Source organism: Python bivittatus, unplaced genomic scaffold, assembly GCF_059951505.1.
Source record: "Python bivittatus isolate LINGU-HERP-01145 unplaced genomic scaffold, Pbiv_v1 ctg000850_np1212, whole genome shotgun sequence".
Lineage (NCBI taxonomy): Eukaryota > Metazoa > Chordata > Lepidosauria > Squamata > Pythonidae > Python > Python bivittatus.
This window is the reverse complement of record NW_028277112.1, coordinates 20,112,155-20,134,313: the sequence shown is the minus strand read 5'-3', so window position 1 is coordinate 20,134,313 and position 22,159 is coordinate 20,112,155. Positions and strand designations below refer to the sequence as shown.

The 22,159-nt window shown below is 36.4% G+C and overlaps 1 long non-coding RNA gene across 2 annotated transcripts; it reads left to right on the top strand.

Annotated features, from left to right (window-relative positions):
* The first annotated feature begins 276 nt into the window (after window positions 1-276).
* Window positions 277-21,795, top strand: LOC148213782 (uncharacterized). Of its 2 annotated transcripts, XR_015793731.1 has the most exons (4): window positions 277-680; window positions 14,055-14,297; window positions 14,451-14,497; window positions 20,610-21,795. It is a non-coding gene; the product is annotated as an uncharacterized LOC148213782 (long non-coding RNA). The 2 variants fall into 2 exon arrangements; XR_015793730.1 differs by having other exon boundaries at window positions 14,055-14,497.
* The last annotated feature ends 364 nt before the right edge of the window (window positions 21,796-22,159 follow it).

Here is a 22,159-nt window from a genome sequence, read left to right as displayed (position 1 = left end):
AGCAAATTAGTAAATCTCCCTTCTTGCCACCCAAGATTTCAGAAGGGAGGTTCTGAAACGTGGCAACATGATTTATAAATTGTTTCCCTTCCTAGCTTAACCTCCCTCCCTGTAAAAGTAATGGTTTACTACTATGTCAATTTGTTTAGTTTAGAATGTAGCACATGTGTGGCTATGGCCAAATTCCAACCTTAGAGTTAATCAAGGGTATTAATTATCTGTCATGGTCAGCTCCAACTCGGAGGAGGAGGTTACTTCAGAGGACCCTGTGGAAAAGCAGCCTGCCTCAGAGACTAGCAGGGAGACACCTGGGGCTGATCTGGCTGCAGAGCCTATTGGGCAGCTGAAAGCAGCAGAAGATGAGGGGTCTGATTCAGGACTTTCTCCCAGTCCTAAGGAATGTAGGGCAGAACAGAGGAGGTCTGCACAGCTCCAAAGGGTGTTCCCCTTGGTGGCTGCTTGCACCTGGTGGGACTCTATTTAGCTAGCAAACTGTCCCTTGCTGGGAACAGCTGATTTGCTTGCTGGATACTCTGACTCTTTGTGCTCTGAACTCCTGCCTGTGAAAACTCTGTGATTTTAAACCCAGACTGGCTGATGACCTACCATGACTCTACAACCTCTGGACTGATGATGCTTCTGCCTGCTGCTTGGAACTTTTGCTTCCTGGGATCTTCCTTGTAAGTTTCCAAGGGATTTGGGACTGTTTGAAATCTGTGTGCATCTGCATACATGCCCTGCCTGCTGCTGCTGTAATTACTCAAATCAAGTAAAACCTTTGAACTGTACTCCTTTGTGCGTCTGGGTGTATGCGTCATGCCTGAGAGAGGATATTAACCTTAACTGGCAGTCTGTCATTGCTAGCAGCATGTTGATTTTCTTGGGTCTTCTTGGATCTTCTTCCTCCTCTCTAGTCAGGTGGACATGATCCTTCAAACTCTGGCCGTCCTTCATCTTTGGTATTTTCCCATCACCCCAGAATTCATCAGTAGCCCTCAGTCCCCTGTAGAACAGGCAATTCTTCAGCAGCCCAAACCATCAAAATCTAACTTTGCCAGCCATTATCTTCTTCTCCATCTCAAAAAGTCTTAACAGCAGCTTTTTCTCTTTGCCAGCTCTTTGCACATTTCAATTTCCTAGCCACCCATCGTGAGAAACTCTTTCTCTGTGAAAACCTTATCTACTTCACTCCCTAATATTTTCTCAGACCAAGTGTATCAGCTACTTGTACAGCTTGTCTGTCTGGGAAATTACATGACAGGATGGCAGACAGTGCTTTGCTCCTCCATTCTGTCACATAGAACAATCTTCAATGTGTCATATAGCAAGATTATGCACAATGCAAACAACAGAATCAGTTATGGAATTCTGCATCCTCTGTTTTACCACAGCTATTATTGGGGAAGTGGAGGAGTTAAAAGCAAGCTTAGTTTGTAATGATAAAATCATTCTCTCTCAACTCAATCTACCTGACAGGGTTGTTGTTGTGGGGAAAATAGTGGCAGGAGTATTAGGTATGTCGTCTGCCTTGAGTTGACCAAAATATATTTTTAAAAGGTGGGATAAAATAATAATAATAATAATAATAATAATTATTATTATTATTATTATTATTATTATTATTATTTTAAAAATAATATACATAATATTCACAGTTACACCAGCATTCTCTGCAATGACTTTTATTCTGGGTAGAACTAACTAGAACTCAGGAGAATCAGAGAAAGTTCCCACTGACCTCCCTATTTTTTTCTGCATAGTCAAACAATGTATGCCATCAACATTCAGTCTTTTCCTCTGCATTTACCGTAGGAACTTTGGCTGGCTCAGAGGCTATTAATTGCTCACAGAGCTCACTCTCCATTTCAGGGAATTATAGCTATCACAGCTGAACAATGAGTGCATAATCTCTTTATCTCCAGCCTCTCCCAAAATTGTCATATTGCAGTCATTGTCATGGTCTTTACCACTATTACAGTCTTGCTGTAAAATCTAATCACTTCCCATATTCATTTGAGTTTTTTCCTCCCTCAATTTAGCTTTTTGACATGATTAGTCATAATTGGTATCATTTTTGTCAAGCTTCTTTATAGCAGATGGGACAAACTATCAGATTGTCTTCATGATTGCTAGATAAAGGAAGAAGAACATTTTAAAATCTCAAGCTTTAGCTATATTTTATGGGAAAGTTCCACGTTTCTATTATAGGATAATATAATGTTTCTTCAAATTGAAAATACCATTCTGTATTTTATGTTATAAAATACACTCATTTGGATACATACATACAGAGACACACAGCAGAAGCTACATAAAACCATTTAGCACATATTTTTAATCACGAATTCCTGAGAAGTAAGATTTTAGCATGGAGCCGATCTCAACTGTGCTAGACATCTGATGACTCTTACAGAACAAATGAGCAGCCTTCCTTTCATTGGGAGTTGGGGATAAATGATCTCCAGTGGAGGCTTACACTTATGGCATCATTCCCATCATTCAAGCAATTTAAGTTGAAAAAAGTGTCTCATACTGGGGACGGAGTGCCTAATTTCCATGTGGGAGGGGGAGAGTTGATTTGAGGGGGGAGTCACAACTGGGAAGGAGAGCAGAATTTAGTTTCCTATCCTTGCATATTATAACCCTTCCCAACCTTCCTGTGAAAATCCTGGCAAGATTTTTGGAGTGTACGTGTGTTAGGAAACTGCAGATGGGGTTGAAATTCTAGTCACTAGGGATTTACTGACCTAGAATGAAACATTTGAACACTTACTAAAATATGTTATAAAACTGCTCCATGTATTAGCATTTTCAATGCTATCCCACTGCAAATAATAGAAGGCCATTTCAGAAGTTTGCAAACTACACATGTAGATGAATCCCATCAATCCAGAGATCTATATGCATTAAAGAGTCGGTAAGCCAGAAATCTGAGAGAATAGGTTTTTAATGGTTTAAAGGGGGATTTCATGTCTAGTAGCTATCAGGGGCAACCATAGCAATAGCCACCAGCTTCAGAATGGCAGGAGAAAGAGATTATTGAAGTCCCACCCCTTTCTATGTGCAGGCAGTGATTGGGACTCAAGTTTAACAGGGGCAGGGCTTCAGTCATCCAGTTCACACCTACCATTTTGAAGCCAGTGACTATTGCTGCAGGCACCCCTATTTGCTGGGCAATGGACTTCTAAGCCCCAAATTACCCACTTAAAGGATTTCAGGCTGTTTTAAAGCCTTGCCTGCATATAAAAAATGTTAACCTAAATCAAAAAGCTAGTAATAAAACACTGGCTTTGGGATCTTTCTCTCTTTTCTGAGAAAGCCATTTATACTAGCCCAGATCTTGTCAGCTTTCTGCCATCTCCACTTTACTTACTTCTTGGCCTTTCCACCATATGTTCATTGACCTTCTAGACTCCCTTCATGGGATGCAGCCAGATGCCCAGAGCACTGTTTCCAAGAAAGGATTAGGACACAGGCCTCAGAGATAAAAATCGACATGCTGCATTCTGTTGTAACTCTAGATATGGGTAACTCAGTAGCATAAATATGATCTTGCAACCTTGCATTGCTTCACCTCAGTCTGTGATGTCCTTTTCAGGAATGACCTGTTTGATAGCCACAACACTATCCAATTTTTTTTAAGCCCCCAAGCAATTTTGATTCTCACATACATTAGGACAGAATGGCAAGTGTGTAGGGAGAGGAATATTAAGCCTGGGCTTCAGAACTGAAATAACACACCTACCAAGGGACTCCAAAAAGAGCATTTTGGGAGACTTCTGGTGAGCACCCTGGTGAGCTGATGTCCTGCTGGCAGCTCAACCACATTTACGAGGAAAATTGCGGCTGGACACTGGACCCGGACCAGCAAAATCTCTCTGGAGGAAAGAGAGATCATTAAGATAACCCAATGCTCCTGTATAGCCACTCCTCATCCAGGAACTGTTGTTTTGCAGTCAGCTTATGAGTTCAGTGGTTGGGAGTTGGGATTCCATCAAGCCCATACTCGTAACACAGCCTTTAAAGGACATAAAGCTCAACCGAGCCTCGTTTCTTAATAACTTTTTGGATTTTTTTTTATTGTACTGGAAATATTAAGACCCTTCAGATCAACAAGGTTTTACTGTACTCATCAGATGAGTTGCCTTTTCCTTGGAGAAAGATGTTTTAAATGTGATTTTAAACACTCTGGAATTTATTTATTTTTTTGTATTGATACTCTTTATACCTATGGAGATAAATCTTTTATGTCTTATTAGAGAAAGTTATAAGTCAAAATGTAAAATAGATTTATTTGTCTAAGTTTAAAACATATAGGCTATTACTACTCGTACTCTTAATGCTTTTGCTGAGTGAGATTGATTGATGAAACTTTCTATAATTTGGTTATTGTTTGGTGATGAGAAATGGGAAGAAGAAGGTTTTTAAAATTTCTATAATATTAGAGAAGGTGTTGTTGTTGTTTTTTTAATGTGATTTTAAAATCTCTGGAAAAATACTATATATATATATATATAAACCATATATATATATATGGTTTAAACAGCAAAAGAGTGCTTAGAATATGGATTTTGGAAAGTTAACAATGGATTAGGGGTCTAGATGGACTTGGAATTACAGTTTTGAATTAATGAGAAGAATTCTTCCCATGGGAAATAGCAATTGTTTGGGTTCTTTTAAGAAGAAATATAATGGAAACTTGAAGGTTTGGCACTAGAGGAAGCTAGAGGACAATAAATTTGTTTCGTTAACAAATAAAGAATGGAAAAAACAACTTTAATGGAAGTTTTTGAATACTGATCTTTAAAATTACTTGATAGACAGATTGTGTGTCAATGAAGTTACAGAAGAAGATCAAGCTACAATGGATAAGTTTGAAATTATTTTGAATGTGAATTTAATTCTGCCAAGCAATTAGAAGGATATGGAGAAAGATGCACTTGATTTTCAAACAAAACTGATGGATGTTTCACTACTTAAAGGAGATGTTCAATGACTAAACCAGAAAAGCAATTTGGATAACTTTTTCTTACTGGATTTACCAAAAAAGTCTGTTAAAGTCTTGAAGAACTTTATGAGAAGTGATAAAAAAGGACAAACCTTACTTATTGGATGTACAAAAGAGGTCTGCTAAAGTTCTGAAAGATTTTTGGGTTAAAGAGAAGATGAACAGAAAACAAGCTCTGGGACTATTTTGGAAGGGGTTAAAAATTAAGATTGTTAAAAATTCAGGGAAGGAATACAAGGTTGGCTTATTTGATCAAGGTTAAAATAGAAAATTAGTTATATCTGGTTTCCCTTACTGGACTTTTGTTGATAAAGAATGAACATGAGGGTTTTGGACTTTGTTTTTTTAGTTAAGAGATAGGTTATGGGGTGAAGAGAGTATATGTTGTATTAAGAGATGGTGATATGCTATTAAACTTGCTTTTATTTGCTGGGATGAAGGGGGAAGTTACTTTTCTTTTTCTTTTCTTTTCTTTTCTTTTTTCTTTTCTACACTTTTTTGTATTTTTCTTTTTGTATTCCTATCTTTTTGTAGTTTGTATTAATTTTTATTCTTTCTGTTAGTAACTCTTAATAAAATTATTTGAAAACAAAAACAGCATTCTGTTTATGTTTAAAGTCAGCTAATTGCTTGGGAATGTTGATGGCAAATTCTGGAATGTAATACATTTAGGACACATTTCACTGATATAATAGTTCCTCTGCCAAAAAGTTTGGTAATCAGAACAAAAAAGCAGACACCCGCCCCCAGCTTTTGTTCCTTGCCATCCATATTGTTTAAATTCTGATATTCCAAATCTTGAAATGTAACCAAAGATATACATCTCTGATAATTAAAAGATTACATTCATTACTTAGCAATCAAGCAAGCTGTAATGATAACAGTAAAATGTCAATGAAAGGTACAATTTAAACTACTATGAATGTATTATTCCTTAGCATTTCTTTCTATTCATCCAATCAGGATGATCTACATTATTTATATCTACAAAAGTATAAAAAGATCCATTTCCCCAAGCTTTCTGTACAGTATATGCTTATATGTAGAAGAACTTTCTACAGCTTTTTCAGCTCTTGCATTCCATAACTCTGAACCTACTTAATTGTACACATATATATACCAACAAAGAATAATTGTTCACAGATTTAAAGCAGTAACTCCAGCATGTTTTTTCCTCATGGAATGGCTCATGCCATTTACACAAAGTTCAGAATTAAAGTGCTTCTTATTAATCCAGCTTTCCTTCTGTGCAGTATCCTTGAAACAGAGCATCCACCAATACCAAATCTTTGCCTGGTTTAAAACTGAGGTCAAAATCCTATTTCTGTAGCACTAGCAGCAGTCGCTGAATTCTAGCCAGAGTGTTAAATAATCCTCTCTCCACAATGGTGATTAGAGGTTTGTGATCTGTTTCAGTGATAAACTTCCTTCCATATGGATACAGATGAAATTGTTTGCATTGCAACAACGATCCTACCATTTCCTTTTCTATCTCTGCAAACATTTGTTCTGTGAGAGTCAATGTATGTGATGTATATGCACCTGGCACCCAAAATAGGTCATGTTCCTGAAGTAAAATAGAACACAAGCTGTTAGTGAATGCATCTGTGAATGGTTTACTTCTTTTAGATGGAACATAAAATTGCAAATTGGTTGCTTTACTGAGTATTTTTAATGTAATTTAGTTTCTTTTCATGCTCTACAGTCCAGTGCCAGACTGTGACTTTGCATAGTAATGCCCTCAGATTAGTGGCATAGATGGTCAGGCTGAAAATTAATTCTGAGACATAACTTACCACTCCCCATTTCCTCTGAACCGCTTCCTGTCATTTTACTTTTAATACATTTACTAGTACTAAATCATTAGTATTTTTCCAGGATACTGGATTTCTTGGACTTCAAAACAACATCTGCTTTTGTTTAATATAGATTCTAAGGATCTGACTTTTTCTACTACTAGTTTTAATCAGTGATCATGTTGTTCTTCTATGGAATCCAACATAGGTATGTACTTAATCCCTACAATGCTTTCCATCCACTTTTGCATGATGTGATAAAACACTTCCAGGGCCAGACCCAATCCAAAGGATATGCTCCAAAAGTTTATCAACTTATATAAATATGTCCTTTCTTCTTCCAGTGGTACTTGCCAAAACCCAACTAATGCATCCATCTTGAAAAATATCCTTGGGCTGTCAGTTTTGCTAGCAGTTCCACTTTTGTCAGCATGAAATGTTTTCTCTTAAAACACCACATATTTAGTTCAGTGGGATCCAGGTATATTCTCATACTTTAAAAAAATAATACATGGAATGTATCTGTTCTTTCTGTTCATTGTATGGTAAATTATTTCTCTGGTTTCCATTACGTTCAATTCAGCTTTCAGTTTTGTTCTCAAAGCTATTAGCACAGGCCTCATTATATGTACCACTGGTTATGTACATTTACTGAGGATAATGTCAGGTTCTTTGCTAGCTATCTCAAAGCGATCTTTACAAATAAGATTCCAGAGCTTTCTTTAACAAGATTTATTGAGATGAAAGGGCTAGGTTTTCAAACACTATTTTCCATTTAGAACCAATACGCTTCCATGTACTATAGGGAAAATACTTTTTTCTTTCTAACAGCTTTTTTGTGAACCAGTGGAGAGGCAGTTCTTTTCATTCATAATGGAGAAGCTTTCACCTCACTATTTGCATCAGAGTTTCCTGTGTCAGTCTGGGAATCAACCATGACAGTTAATAAGAATTGTTAATGGAAAGTAAACAAAGACATGAAAGATATATTCAGACATGCTTGGCCATGACAGAATCCTTTTGTGCAACAAAACTATATTAAACTGAATCAACACAGGTAATTTTTTGTAGCTTTTCAGATGTTTCAAGACCCAGAACAGTTCTTTGCAAATTCAGTACTGTATGATGGAATGTGCTTTTCCCTATGAAGATGATTTCATAGCCACACATTATGACTATTGGGTCTTCAGTACATGATGCTAGATACATGGTTACTGGATACAATTCTGGCTTAGGTTTGGTTGAGGTCGCTTGTAGCTATTTAGACTGATTTGAGATGCTGAAAGAGGAATAGGTATCAGTTAAGAATCTTACAATGGGTTAAAATAATGAGGCTGATACTCTATATGCATTTATTTGGGAGAAGGCCCCATTGAATTCAGTAGAAGTTCTTCTGAGTAGTCACGCCAAGAAGTACTGTTAGCTATCTTTTCTTCATATCCACTTTAATTCCATCCATTTTTGAAGCTTGCAGATAAATAAAAAAATAAAATCTGGTTTGCTTAAACCATAGTTTGAGCATTGAAACTATTAAATAAATAACTGCTTTTGGCTTTACATCAGAATCAAGGGATTCTTGAATTGGGTTACAAAGCTATGAAGGACCACAAATAAGGAATGACAAAATAAATTCATCATTTTTCCTTTGGCAAACAAAATCGAATCACTGTTATACAAATATGCCAGCATCTAGGGTTTCTGCACCATCCTTTATCTCTATAGCATGCTGGTTTGTTTTCCAAAAACTAATTAATGTTTGTTGTTCTTTCTACAAATTCCTTGTTCACACACAATTAATATGAAGAGTATTACAAGCTTCTGATTATTTTTTAACAAAAGCTACAATGCTATGAAGCGATTGCAAACTGTGCATTAAATTGCAAGCACCAAGTTAACCGGTAACTCCCAGAGCTAAAAGGATTTTTGAGTTGGAGAGGCTCCCCTCCCCAATTACCCACCCACTCAACAGATGGCATATTATACCCTGCTCTATGAGCTCACAATGTCTCCACTGGCAGTTCTTTTTTAATGGTACTGGCAGAATGTGTTCTGTGTGATGGTTGTACCCTCTGTACTTTTGTTTTTGTTTTGTTTTGTTTTGGTTCATGCCATGTTTTTGCATATTGGCCCATATTTCCAATCAAAGGGAGCCTATGTACTGTATACTGATTCTGCATTCACCTCCCCTCTCCTAGAGGACAGACCAAACTAACGTTCATGTCGCAATCACTTCCATTCCACTGCTTCCATATAATTTTCTTGCTCTGGTTCTTCCTAAAAGGACAGTAATTCTCATTCTTAATCAACATTCCAAACTCACTTATAATGTAGCTGGACTGCAAAGTTTTATTTCATGCAAAGAATAGCCCTATGTTTTCAAGAACACAAAGTAGATCTATATTGAATCGTATTGTCTAAATATCAGTATGTTGAGTAGCGCTTCAAAAGGCCAGTAGAAAAGCAATGTCATTAAATTCAATATTTTAGTAAATACAAAATTGTAATCATTACTAAATCACATTTGAAGTAATATCAAAGAGTAGATTGTGTCAGATAAGTAGAGATGATCAGTTTTGCTCTTTTTGTTTTCCCGTTTTTCATTTCCATATATTTTGCAAAGTTACAATGTGGCTTGTTGATTTACACCCAGTATATTGTTCAAACCCAGTCAGATGTGGTTGGCCGAGTATACTGAATAAAGTTGTGCTTTATTCAATAAATGATGATTAGGCAAACCTTGGCTGAGAACAATGTGTGAATCCAGTCAGTGAAATGTTCATTGTGCTAACTATAAAATTTGTTGGCCATGAGGCTTATAAATGTGGCAGAAAAAAAGTGCCTGAAGACTCTTATGTTTAATTAATGAGTGAGATGATACATATGTGAACCCAATTTTGCACATACAGGCACACATTTCACAGGAAAATATCACCACATTCCTAATTACCTCAGTTGCCTATTTACACCATATAGCAATGTTTTAAATTTGACTGCAGTGTTTTGGAACTTATTCATAAACTGTCTTACTAGGATAAAATATCACTAGGAGATTATAAAAAGAATGAATTATCTTATTGAATGTATCATGTTGACTATCACTCTCTCTCCCAAGCCTTTTGGAAAGTTTTGCCCATCTGTTAGTGAGATCAGAGACACAACTGAGAAATAATATCAACGTTTTAGTTGCAAACTCTTCATTCATTGCCTCTTTTTCATCTGGGTTCTTTTTGTCTGAGATGGTAGGTAGGTAGGTAGGGTAAAATAGGTGTTTGATATTCTGGAAAAAAAAGTATATGAAAATTACTTCTGTGCTAAATATTTGTGATATTTGATTTAAAATGCAAAAGCATATGGGATAGCTTTGGAGAGGTGAGTTGGAGCTCAACCCCTCTGCCCCAAGAGAATGGAAAAAGAAAAGAGTTAACAGCACTGATGACACCCTCCCACCTTTGTGTTTTCTGTCCATCCTTCTTCTCAAGCAGCCTCTATCTGCTTTTAATCACAGGGGAAGCAATATAGATTGGGCCAAAGATAGACAAAATACTGAAGAATGTTCAGATATGACATGATGAATTAATGTGCTCTTGGATATACCTAGGCAGTATAGATTACACATAAAATGAGAGCAAGGGGAGAACTGGTCTGTATTGACCTCTGGCAATTAGTAAGCACTATCTAGGACTGGACTATACTCAATGCTGACACTATTTCAGTGGCTGCATGCTGTATGGGATGATAATGCAAGTAATTTCTATTTCAGGATTCTAATAAACTCTCAAGAGATGCAAGCACCAATGAAAATTCACCAAGAGTTTTCAGCAGTGATTTGTAATAAAGCTCTGTATTTTCAGACTTTAGTTGTTCGGTTAATTGAGCACTCCCACTGAATACACTTATAAACTTCTGGAGGTTTATGTATTCCTGTATGCCTATCTTTAAATGGTGAATTTTCAGAGCAGAAATGAGATGACTTGACAACATTCTTTCATTATTTTGGTAGAGCAAAGAATGAATCAAAGCCCATTACAATTAGGTGATTCATAATCATTAGCTTGAGAATTAATTGCCATCTCAAAATAACTACCATGAAATAGCTGATCACTATATTCAACATCCTTTCAATGTACTGTAACCCTTTCGTTTGCCAGTATTTAGACAGTGATATTGTCAGAGACTCATTGCTTTTTGTTCTCTTTGGGGGATTCGATTGTTAGCCAAACAACAATGATTATGGCTCTTACTTATCAATCTCCAGCAATGTTTTGTAATAAAGCACTGGACTGTATTTTCAGACCTTAGTAGTTCAGTTAATTGAGCACTCCGACTGTATACACTACAAATTAATAAGGCCCTTCTTGCCTTGCTTTTTTAACTTCTGCAATGTGAGGTTGCTGAACCTATAGGCATAAGTTGTTCGTGCAAAATATGTGATTAGTTCAAGTATCTTGGAAATTTAACCAATGTTTTTGCTTTACTGCAGCAGGCATCATTATAGAGGAAGATCAGTAGGAGGGATAAGCTTATTTGATGCACCTTACATCAGGGGTTCCTAAACTTTTTGCCGTCACATCTCCCTTTAGTGTAATCTTAATGTACACCCCTCCCCACAAAAATCCAAACACCAAAATGGCATAAATGAACAATGAAAGCAATACAGTGAAACTGGGAAAGGTGGATTTATTGTAACAATGTACAACTAAAATGTTCTTCACACCTCCCCAAGGGAGGTACACCTTACAGTTTGGGAAACCCTGCCTTATACAGTAATACCTCGGTTCACGAATGCCTCTGTTCATGAACACTTCAGTTCACGAACAGCAGTGTTCGCAAAATTTTGCTTCCGTTCACGAACTCCACATTGGGTGACGAACACAACCCGCAGCCATCTTCCCTGCCCTGACACGTGGTCGTGGCTTCCTCTAGGTGACATTGTGGTCACAGACAGACACTTGCTGTGAAGATTTTTGGTGTCACCTCAAGCAAGGTTAGTGTTCTCTCTCTTCATACTGTACTGTCAGGGAAAAACCACGTTAAACACGGGAGGCAGTCACACCATAAAACAAGTCACTTCAAAGTTCTAAAAGCTTTATTAAAAGTTAGTTCAATAAGCAAGTAAAATTCAGTCAAAAGCATACAAGGTACTTACTTAGAAACACATTGTAATGCCGACCATCTTGACCGAGCTGTCAGGTAGACAGCTTGACCAAAATGGTACTGTCCTCTTAGTTGCAATCCCTTTTATCCTCAAAAACCACAAACCACAGACATGACTCCCAGGTTTAGCAAAAGAATCATAACTTCCTTGGTGCTAATTTTACCATACTTTCCTGTTCTATCTGTCCCTGTCACATCTGTTCCCATCAACAAGTTTGCTTAGTCTTGCAAGTTTACTTATTTCCTGTCATTGCCTTAAAGGCCATATTTCAGCTAACTTGGCTTTATTAAATGCAATCAAAACTAACATTAAAACATATAGAAGGCTACTAATAATTTTCCTCTCACAGTACTGTACTGTACTGTACTTTGTTTCATATTTTTGTGGTTAAAAAAAAATAAATATGGGTCAGAACGGATTAACCTTATTTACATTGAACCTTATGGGGAAATTTGATTCGGTCTGCAACCAGAATCGTGGAATGAATTAGGTTTGTGAACTGAGGTACCACTGTATACTGTTACTGATCTTCTTGAAACTCTTAACTACCTTCCAACAAAGCTTCAACAAATATTCTTTCAACTTCCTGTTATGGAAAAGTCCCCATAAACTTGATTTATGGTGCCTTTGTAATCTATTTATTTAGAAATACACAAGCATAACCTATTAAAAATGACAAAACTCCTAAAACAAGCAAAACGATTAATCTTTCATCAGATTCCCAAGGTAACCCAGCAAGTATTTCACTTTTAGCTAGCTTAAATAAACAAATAAGCAAACACATGATAAACTATCATTTTAAATTCTGTACATCTATTTTCTAATACATTCTAATGGGGATTTTTCTAATGGCATTATTGCTACTTTTGCTTTTTGATTCAGAGAATACTCAATTTAGCAGTTTAGCACTGGATTTTATACTCCAGGAAAGAAGATGCTCTAATACATTATGGAATAAAGGAGTTGAAACTACCTAAAGTTGTGATGCTTTTTCTTTAACGGTACATCCCTTTCAGTTCCTAGATAAAACTATTTTACCTTGTGCTGTTTTACTTTTTTTCAACCTAGTAAACCATTGTCCAAAGTAATTCCAGCTGTATTAACAATAGAAACAATATATTTTCTTTCAATTCAAATTTATGTTTGAATTTATTTATGTTTAACTCAAGAAAAGAAGTGGTTCAGTTCTCAATAAATGATCATTTTTTTAAAAAAAATACAAGATAGTTTGTTTCTTTAGCATAGCAACTTGAAATTCTCTGATTTATCTGCAGCCTCCTCCCACAGTCTAATTATACTCCCATGGCTTGAGTATCAGCCCCAATTTTTTTCCTTGCTGACCCCTTTTTTCTTTGTTACCAGCATACCTAATGAAAAGCTCTGGAGCATCTGAAAGCTTACATCGTATTTTATGATCACAAATTGGCCTGAAAAAAAAATCCTAATATGAATTTTGGAATGGGCAGAATCAGTAACCAAGGATTCTCTCACATGCTAGAAATCCTCAAGTGTATAACTGAGTTTTTTCATTTTACATTCATCTTAACTTTATAAACAATTGACTTATTGCTGTGCTCCCTCTCTGTTGTATGGTTATTCCAACATATTCGGTTCCCAGATATATTAGCAATTGTGCTTGTAATAAGATTGGCTTATAACTGAGCTTGCAGTTAGCTTAAACTGATTAGCATACTGGCTTGCCTATCTTAATGAGGACCCCAATCTAAAATGGTGGTTATTATTTTCTGCATATGTATAAGTTTCCTATAGCTTATACATCTAAAAAGATGGCACAAATATTAATATTAGGCTATTGGTAGGCAATTTTTATGGCCCATTTTTCTCACATCTAGCATTAATGAAAATGTTGCTGCTATGGAAACCTCTCAGTACTGTTAAATATATAAATTATTAAAGCTTCTGTTGGAGAAAATTGCTCATTCCTAAATCCTTTGTGCCCCAGAAATATTTGTAGGACCTTTACTACACTTGTTTATACTAGCTGTCAGAAGAAGTTAGGATATAAGTTGACAATGTTCGGTGTTCAGTATGTCAATTTATACATACAAGCATATATTCATGTTCCCTTTTGCAGCTGTTTCCGGGGAAGAAATGGCGAACTGAAGAAGGCTCTGTGAAAAGTGGAGCTGACAACTGCAGCAGAATGAAGAGCCAGCGAGTAGACCAGCTCTTCGTAATTCCTCTCCGGACAAGGAGAGGACTAGATATCACCCACAAGTACTCAGTACAGTTGCTCCTCAGGAGGAGACCACAAGAGGCCTCTGGCAGGATTAGAGCTCTGGGAGACCAGGGAATAGCCATCTTTTTGCTCAAACTGGTGAGCAGCATATTTTGGTAGGAGTCCTACCTGGAGCTTGGAGCTTTGCTGGGAGCTCATGGAATAGCCATCTTGCACCTTTAAAAGTAAACTGGGGTTTGCATTCTTCCTTTTCTAATCACTTTCAGAAATTGTTTGTTAACTGCTTTTCAGATATTAGGAACCTGAAACCTTTGGATCAACAAGTTTTGTAGCACCAGGTGAGTTTTGTGTTTTGTAAATGCTTGGCATGGTTTCATTACTATTTCTTTAGCTTTAAGACTATCTCCTAAATAATTATTACTATCCCATTTATTGCTATTTCCTTTTGACGTGCTTCCATTGTGTTATTCTTCAGTAATATGTTCTTCATGTGATTTTGGCTAAGTATAGTATAAAAAATTAGCCTCTGTGGTTGATAAACCCTGGTTTCTGGCTTAGCATTTTGTGAAATCCCAACCAAATTTGCTCTGTCCAATGGTTCTATGTTTAAGCACACCATAGGTACAAAATGAGTAATCTGAAAGCTACATCACAGCTTTTCTTCTGGAGACCCATAGGATTCAAATAATGGAGAATTCTTCTGGAGACCCATAGGATTCAAATAATGGAGAAAAAATATTTTGCTCCTTTTGTGCATTTTTTAAAGAAGAGAATTAAGGGGGTGCAGTGAATGAGGTGTATTGCACCTGGACAATTCCCAACCTTTTTGGACATGGTCTTTGGCCCCATCATCTTTCTATCCAGGTACATGGCACAGCTTCAAGTTATGGGTTACATAGTGATTTCCCACTGTCACCACCATCTTCCTGGAGGAAAGAGATATTTTGACCAGGCTCTCCTTCCTTTTGGCTTATGAGAGTGCTAAGGCTGTTGCAGCCTAAGTAACTTACTCATCCATAAACGTGGAATGAAAATAACAACAACAACCAACTCTAGCATAACCTCTTGGCCCTTAATAGCTTTGAGGCATGCGGCTACAGAACAGCAGTCCCGTCCCCTTCTGAAGAGATTAAAACAAAAACAATCTTGTGATTTAAGCTTTATTAGAAATAAGCAAAATAAACAAAAACATTTTTTCTGTTTCTTTATTTTTTGGTATTTAATTGTTGTCAAATTTGCTCTGTGTATCTTCTTCTTTTCTTTATTAACATGTATAAAAAACAATAAACAACAATACAATGGAGACCTTAATACTAATTAGCTTAAGACTGAAACCTTTATTGCACAACAAATATTTGATGCATTCTGCAGCAGGTTTTTTTTAAAGTGTTATATTCAATTTTGGATGAAAATGCCAAATAATCTTACACTTATTAACATTGATATCTTAAATTGTAATTAATATTGATTTTTCTCCCCCTGTTCTTGAGGCTTGGATTTTAAGCTGATCAGGAATCCCTTTTGTTTTGGACTTGTCCTTTTGTTTGGACTTGTCTCCCTTGCTTCCCCCCCCCCCCCCCCGTGTTCTCAGACACTGTAAGTTTGCTTAGATGAAGCTGTTGTTCCATATCTGGGAATCATATATCAATCTTGAAGTGGCTAGTAATGTGGGGAAGGGAAGGGCCTGGCATGCCTTGCCTGAGTGAAAGAGGAAAATAGGTACCTTAAACCTTCATACCTGAAGCCCTCCCCTGGAATGAGACCCAGCCCCACCTACTTTCTGAATGTGTCCCTTTACATATTGCGCAAGTCTGTTGCGGCCTACAAGCTGCTGGAATTTGCACATTCTCGGTTTAGCACAATATGCAGATCAAGACAGTGAGTCATCTCTTTGCAGAAGTTTTACTAAACAGATACATAGGGGGAACAACAATTAATCTGAAAATAAGGGAGATCATTTGATAGAGAAAATGAAAATAAATTACTCACCATATCACTTTTCTCCAGCAATGGACATATTTTTGGCCAAGCCCTTTCAGCAGCACATGACCATGAGGTTTACACACTTAGCAAAAATCAGTTTCTCTATAGGGATGTAAATCTATCTTTGTTCTGGGGCTATCTTGTTCAAATGTTTATTGCATATTTTCATTTGGCAGCATCACTCTAGAATTTCTTTGAAAAAAAATAAGCTATTTACTTGAAAATGAAATCTGTTACATGTTCCCTATTTGCCTCTATAATTACAATATTATTAATATATTTTACTCAAGCTTGAGGAGAAATAATTCTATCTTGGTGACTGGACAAGTCAATACTATTCAATAAAGTGTGAGGTGCTTAGAAGCCACATGTACATAAATTATTTTTATGCAAATAATACAACAACCACAACTGTGATGGTAGAAGAATATTATTTGACTGGACTATATCAACCCATTGTTCTTTTTAACATAGTTTTGAATGACCCCATGTCATTCTCAGTAAAAGGTATTTCAAGAGTGAAAACAGACACCTGAAAGCAGCTGAGGAGAAAATCTTAATTGGATCAGATTATCAAACTGATAATACTCCTATTTGCCATTCCCATTTCCCAAGGAAAATAAGCATAAGTTCTTATTAAACAGCACTGAGCACATTTCTGAAAATGAGATCAATCAAACTGCCAATGATTTTGCCCAAGCATAGCTCTTATGCCTTGGAAAGTCGCACAGAAAATAACAACATAATAGATGTTCTAAGGCAACCAATTGTGAAAGGAAATAGGTTCTCTGCTCTTTTCATACTTACAGAGAAGTGTATCACCTGGAGTTACGTAAAGGTACAACAACCCTGGTTCACTTTAGTTGTTTTTTTTAATCCCCATTCAAAGCATGACCTATTGGCTGCCTGTCAAGCTGCTTCCAAATTCACAGGAAAAGCCCTTCAGAATGGGTAGAATTACAGTGATATGGATTATGGTGTGGGCTTTGAATGGGGTCTGCAAGGCATTGTGAGCAGAAAATATCCCTCTGCCTATGGGAACCTAAGAATAAAGCAAAAATAAGGTTTAACTTTCAGCAGTTGCAGTAGGGAGTATGCAGAGCAGAGGTCACAGTAAATGTTTGCCAATAAGTGCTTACACTCTATGCCCTTCACTTAAGCATTTCTCTTGCTGTTAGGGATAGTACAGTCACTGAAATAATACTTCTGCTTTCACTTACAGAGCTGCAGTAGAAATCAATGTATAGTGTTTTTTTCTTGTGTATGGGCTGTGGTCTTCAAAAGCAGGGTAGGGAACTTTGGGTTGCCAGGTGTCATACAATTTAACATCTGAAGAAGCAAACAGCTTCATGGGTGGTCCATGAGTCTACATATGAAATCTATTTTAGAGTTTATACTATAGGCTAAGCATGTTTTACATCTCAAACTCAAAAGAAAATCCCACTAAGGAGTACCAGTGGGAAGAGAATATGGGATTTATAAGTGACAAGCAGTCACTTAGCCACATGTTGCCTATTCTTGCTCAAAAATGTGAGTGTGCCAGTTAAAGTAACAATAACTGATTGGGCAGTAGCTCCTGGCATTTGCCAACAGCATTTTTATTTCATTATGTTGGTGGGGGCTACAGTTACCTCTCTTGAGGTACATATAGCTAATGGGGAAAGGAAAAAAATTGTCTTATTAATATGTTTTAGCAAGGATGCTTTTTTAATATGAGAGAAATGCAATAGATGTTGCATTTTAAACCACAGATTCCTTCCTATTACTTGTGTATGAGTGGTTTTGTCTGGGTTGACAGAATGTCAGTGGTAAAGCCGAAGCCCATATGTAATTTTATCATCCGAATGAGAGGCACATAACTAATCCAGGGACTTCCTATAATCATGTCTTATTACATGATTTGTAGGTTGTCCTGTAACAAAGTATTTCTCACCACCTTGTAGATTAAATAGGAAGATTTCAAATAACGTAATAAGCAAAGGCTAATTTGCATTGTCTGCCTTATATTACAGTATTTGCAACTTTGCTTAATTTTAAAACACAAATGTGGGATATAAATGAATATTAGTACAAGATTCAGGCAAGCCCAGCGATCTCCATTATGAATGATTCTTATTTTGTTAGACACCAGATCCAACAGGGTGTCTGCTTAGGTGGCGCACAGGCTTCATCTCCATATTCCTATTTCTACCCTTTCTTAAGGGCCCTGTTCTCTTTGTTTTCCCTTGCCTTGGCATGTAATGTAACAGAGGCCTATCTCATTCCTTTTTTTCTCCTGTCACCTTGATTGACATCCTTTTTAGTAGGCTTTGGAGTTTACTATTGTTACTTAGTTTAGTTTAGTAAGGACCAGGTTATCTGAGGAACTGTCTCGCCCCTGTTATATCAGCCCACCCCACTAGGTCCAGCAGAAGGGGCATGTTGCAGACCCCACCAGTCAAGGAATTTTGACTGGTGGGATCTAGGAAGAGGGCCTTTTCTGCTGTGGCCCCCGCTCTGTGGAACAATCTAGCTCCTGAGGTGCAATGTGCCCCCACTCTCATGGCCATAAGGAAAGGCGTGGAAACCTGGCTATGCCAGAAGGCCTGGGGGCTGGACGGGGGCTCCCACCAATGGAAGTGGCAGTGGTAATTGACCTTGCCCCCCACCATCATCTTGAATGTTTTTTTAGTATTTATGTACAGGGTTGTTTTATAGTTGGATTTTAATTAATTAATTAATTTTAATTATTTATATCGTATTGCTTTTTAGTGGCTTGGGTTTGTGGTTTTAATTGTGAACCGCCCAGAGTCACCCATTGGGGGAGATGGGTGGCATACAAATTTAATAAATAAATAAATAAATAAATAAAAATTAGCTGGTGTTAACTACCTCCACCTGACTCTGGAGATAACCTATAGCTCTTCCAAATCCACTCCAGTGTTGGTTTTGATCCCATTCATTCACTTTGCCTATTGTTTCCTCTTTCTTCTACTTCCCTCTGCTTAGGGACAGTTGTTAGTTTTTATTTTGTTTTTTTTTACATTACATGCCCAAAGTATGTGATACTGTTAGCTTCTTGCTGATCACCCCTTAAGGGAGTAGTTCTTCTTTCTGTGGACCAGGATGGAATAACTGGAATTTAATTTATTTATCAGCAGTCCATGATACTTTTACTAACAGTCTTTATATCCATAATTTGAAGTCATACCTTTTTACCACATCTTTTCAATGATTAGCTTTCACAGCTGCATATTACTATGGGAAAAATGTTGCTTTAAATATTCTGATCTTTGATATCATTCATATATTCTTCTTCTTCAATATTTTGTCGAAGTTCATCAGTACTGTTCGCTCTAAACATGCTAGTTGATATTATCATTGTCTTTTTAACATTTAATAGTGACCCAGATTTTTTTTTACTTTTATAATGAGCTTTCCTAAATCTTTATTTTCAACAACAAAAAAAGGATGACATCTTCTTATCTCAAACTGTTAGCATTTCAACCTCCAATTTTGTTTCCAGCTATCATCCTTTGAAATCCTGCCATTCTTATATATTCTCTGTTTAAATTAAAAAGATATGGGGACAATATACATCCCTGTCTCACTCTCTTTTTTATTCTGAAGCACTCTTTTTCTCCCTTTCAGTTCTTATAGTAGTTCCTTGTCTATTATAAAGGCTCCTCAGAAGAATAATCAGGTATTGTAGCACACCCATTAACTTTAATATATTCCACATACTAACATGATTGACATAGTCAAAGGCCTTGCCGTAGTTAATATCTTGCTCTTTTCATTATCCACCTTATTTTTGCTATCTGATCTTGTGTCCCTCTTTTTCTTGCCTGGTCACCTAGCATTTCTCTTTGTATGCATGGCTCAATTCTTCTTTGTAAGATCTTAATATTACAATTGCAGTCTTGGCTAGAGTTCTAACTGTAGGCCAAGACATTTTGAAATGAAGTGTTTTCCAAACACACAGGGCTTCCAGAGTAAGACAACATGGTTTTCAGAAGGTAGCCTGAGGACTATGGAAGGGCAGTGTGAGCCTGTCAAAGTTGTCAGTCCCATAATTTTCAAGATGTAAAAGTACCATTACTGAGAATTCAGCAAACACTGAATTTAACTACATATGTTTTGGAATTCTGAACTGTCAGTTTATGGCATTTTTAGTATTTTCCAATCTTATTTAATTCTAAAAATTGTACTGAGTACTGCTGAGAAAGAAGATATGTACTGAAAGCTTTCCAGAGTATTTTATTACTACGACATGGATATTTCCTTTTGGACCCAATACAAAACATGTACAGTCCCAACAATAAAACTTCCCTAGTTAAGTTTGTTTGATGTTTTACATTATCTTCAATGCATCTTTCGTTTATACATTTAGGATTGTTTTGTATACATAAATTACTTTATAGTTGGCTGGATATTTATATGTTGCTAATTTCTGTATTTTATTTTTAAACTCTTTGCTATTATTAGGGCTATGCTAGATCTTCAAAAGAAATGGCAATAGATGAGCATGTACGAAGCACCTCCATTTGAATGAATCGAGCAGCCATGCTGTGCCTTTTTCCAGGTGTGTGCAGGCAATGCTATGAAAATGGACAACCATTTTGCATGTGGAGACACTGGGAGCAGCTTGTGAAGCAGCTGCAAGCCTGGGAAAAAATGGAACTGCCTTATTAATTTGAAAAAGGTGCTTATTGTGATGAACCTGGTTCAAAGGATTTGCACAGCCATAGCAGCTCTGTGTTAATATTTATTAAGTCTTCTTATTGTTCTCTCAAAATTATTATATATTTGAAAGTAGTTATAACGAGTAGGGTTCCATTTATCTAGTATTTTAGAAATGACTTTGCATAGAGTAACTTTCATGTGTTTTGGAGTTTTTTTTAAAATAAAAGATTTGTGACCACATATAATTATTTTTGCTTTTATCATACTTCCAATGCACGCATATTTTTTGTGCATCTTCAGATCCTCAAGCAAGGATTTTTGCCTCTTTTATAACCCCCACCCCTTTTTTTTCTATTTTGACATATTAGTACTACCTTTTATTTTATTTGGTTAATTTTTTAATAAGGTATTTGTTCATCTCACAAGCAGATATCTCTGAATTAGAATTTATACGGTCTCACAGTCTAGTGTTTAAAATGAAATTCACATATTTGCTATATTCTTGGACTTGTAATTTCAGACTTCTTTGTCTATCAGTTTTGCCTTTCACCAACTCACTTTTCTCTCCTTTCTTTTGCTATCTTTGCAAGTTAATTACATTTCAAGAGCTGCTAGAGTCAGTACAGCTCTACTCATTTCCAGCTTTCAAATCTTTTTATGTGCCTGTACATTTTTGGAAGTGAAATCTAAAATATCTGCTTGAAGAAGGTTGTTCTTGAAATACTTGATAACAGTATGAATGTCAACACAAAATACAACTAGTCCTAAAAATAATTGAATTAAATGTCATTAAAATAATTATACTCCATGTATTTAATGATTATTTTCCTTCTGCTACACTAAAAACACAAATCAGTGGCAACTTTTGGAGGCTGAACCAGGGCTTTTAGGAGCACTGGAGCCCCTGGGGCATCAGATTGTACATTCCTAGGGTAAGTAATATGATATGAGTTTTGCCTTAGCCTAGCATTTCTCAAATTTTCTGCAATCAGCAACCACTAATTAAATTGTCAGAAAATGCAGGATCACCCAATTAACTAACCACTCCTTTACATGCTGTTATATTTAAATACATGGGAGTTCACTTTTTTTTCATGAATAAGGTGATTATAATTGCATTTATGTATGCCTTTCCTTTGCCTTCATTTCCAAAGGCCTCTTAAAACTAAATTTTGTACTTTAAAATTTAATCCAAAAGTAATTATTTGTTTGCCATTAGAATTATTTTATGCATCCCTTCCCATATAATATTACATTGTAGGCCAAACCTGAATTTTAATATTGCATTATTAAAATTGTGTTATCAGCTGTATGCTCCAATGAATGAATTTTCGGCCACTGATCCATTTGCA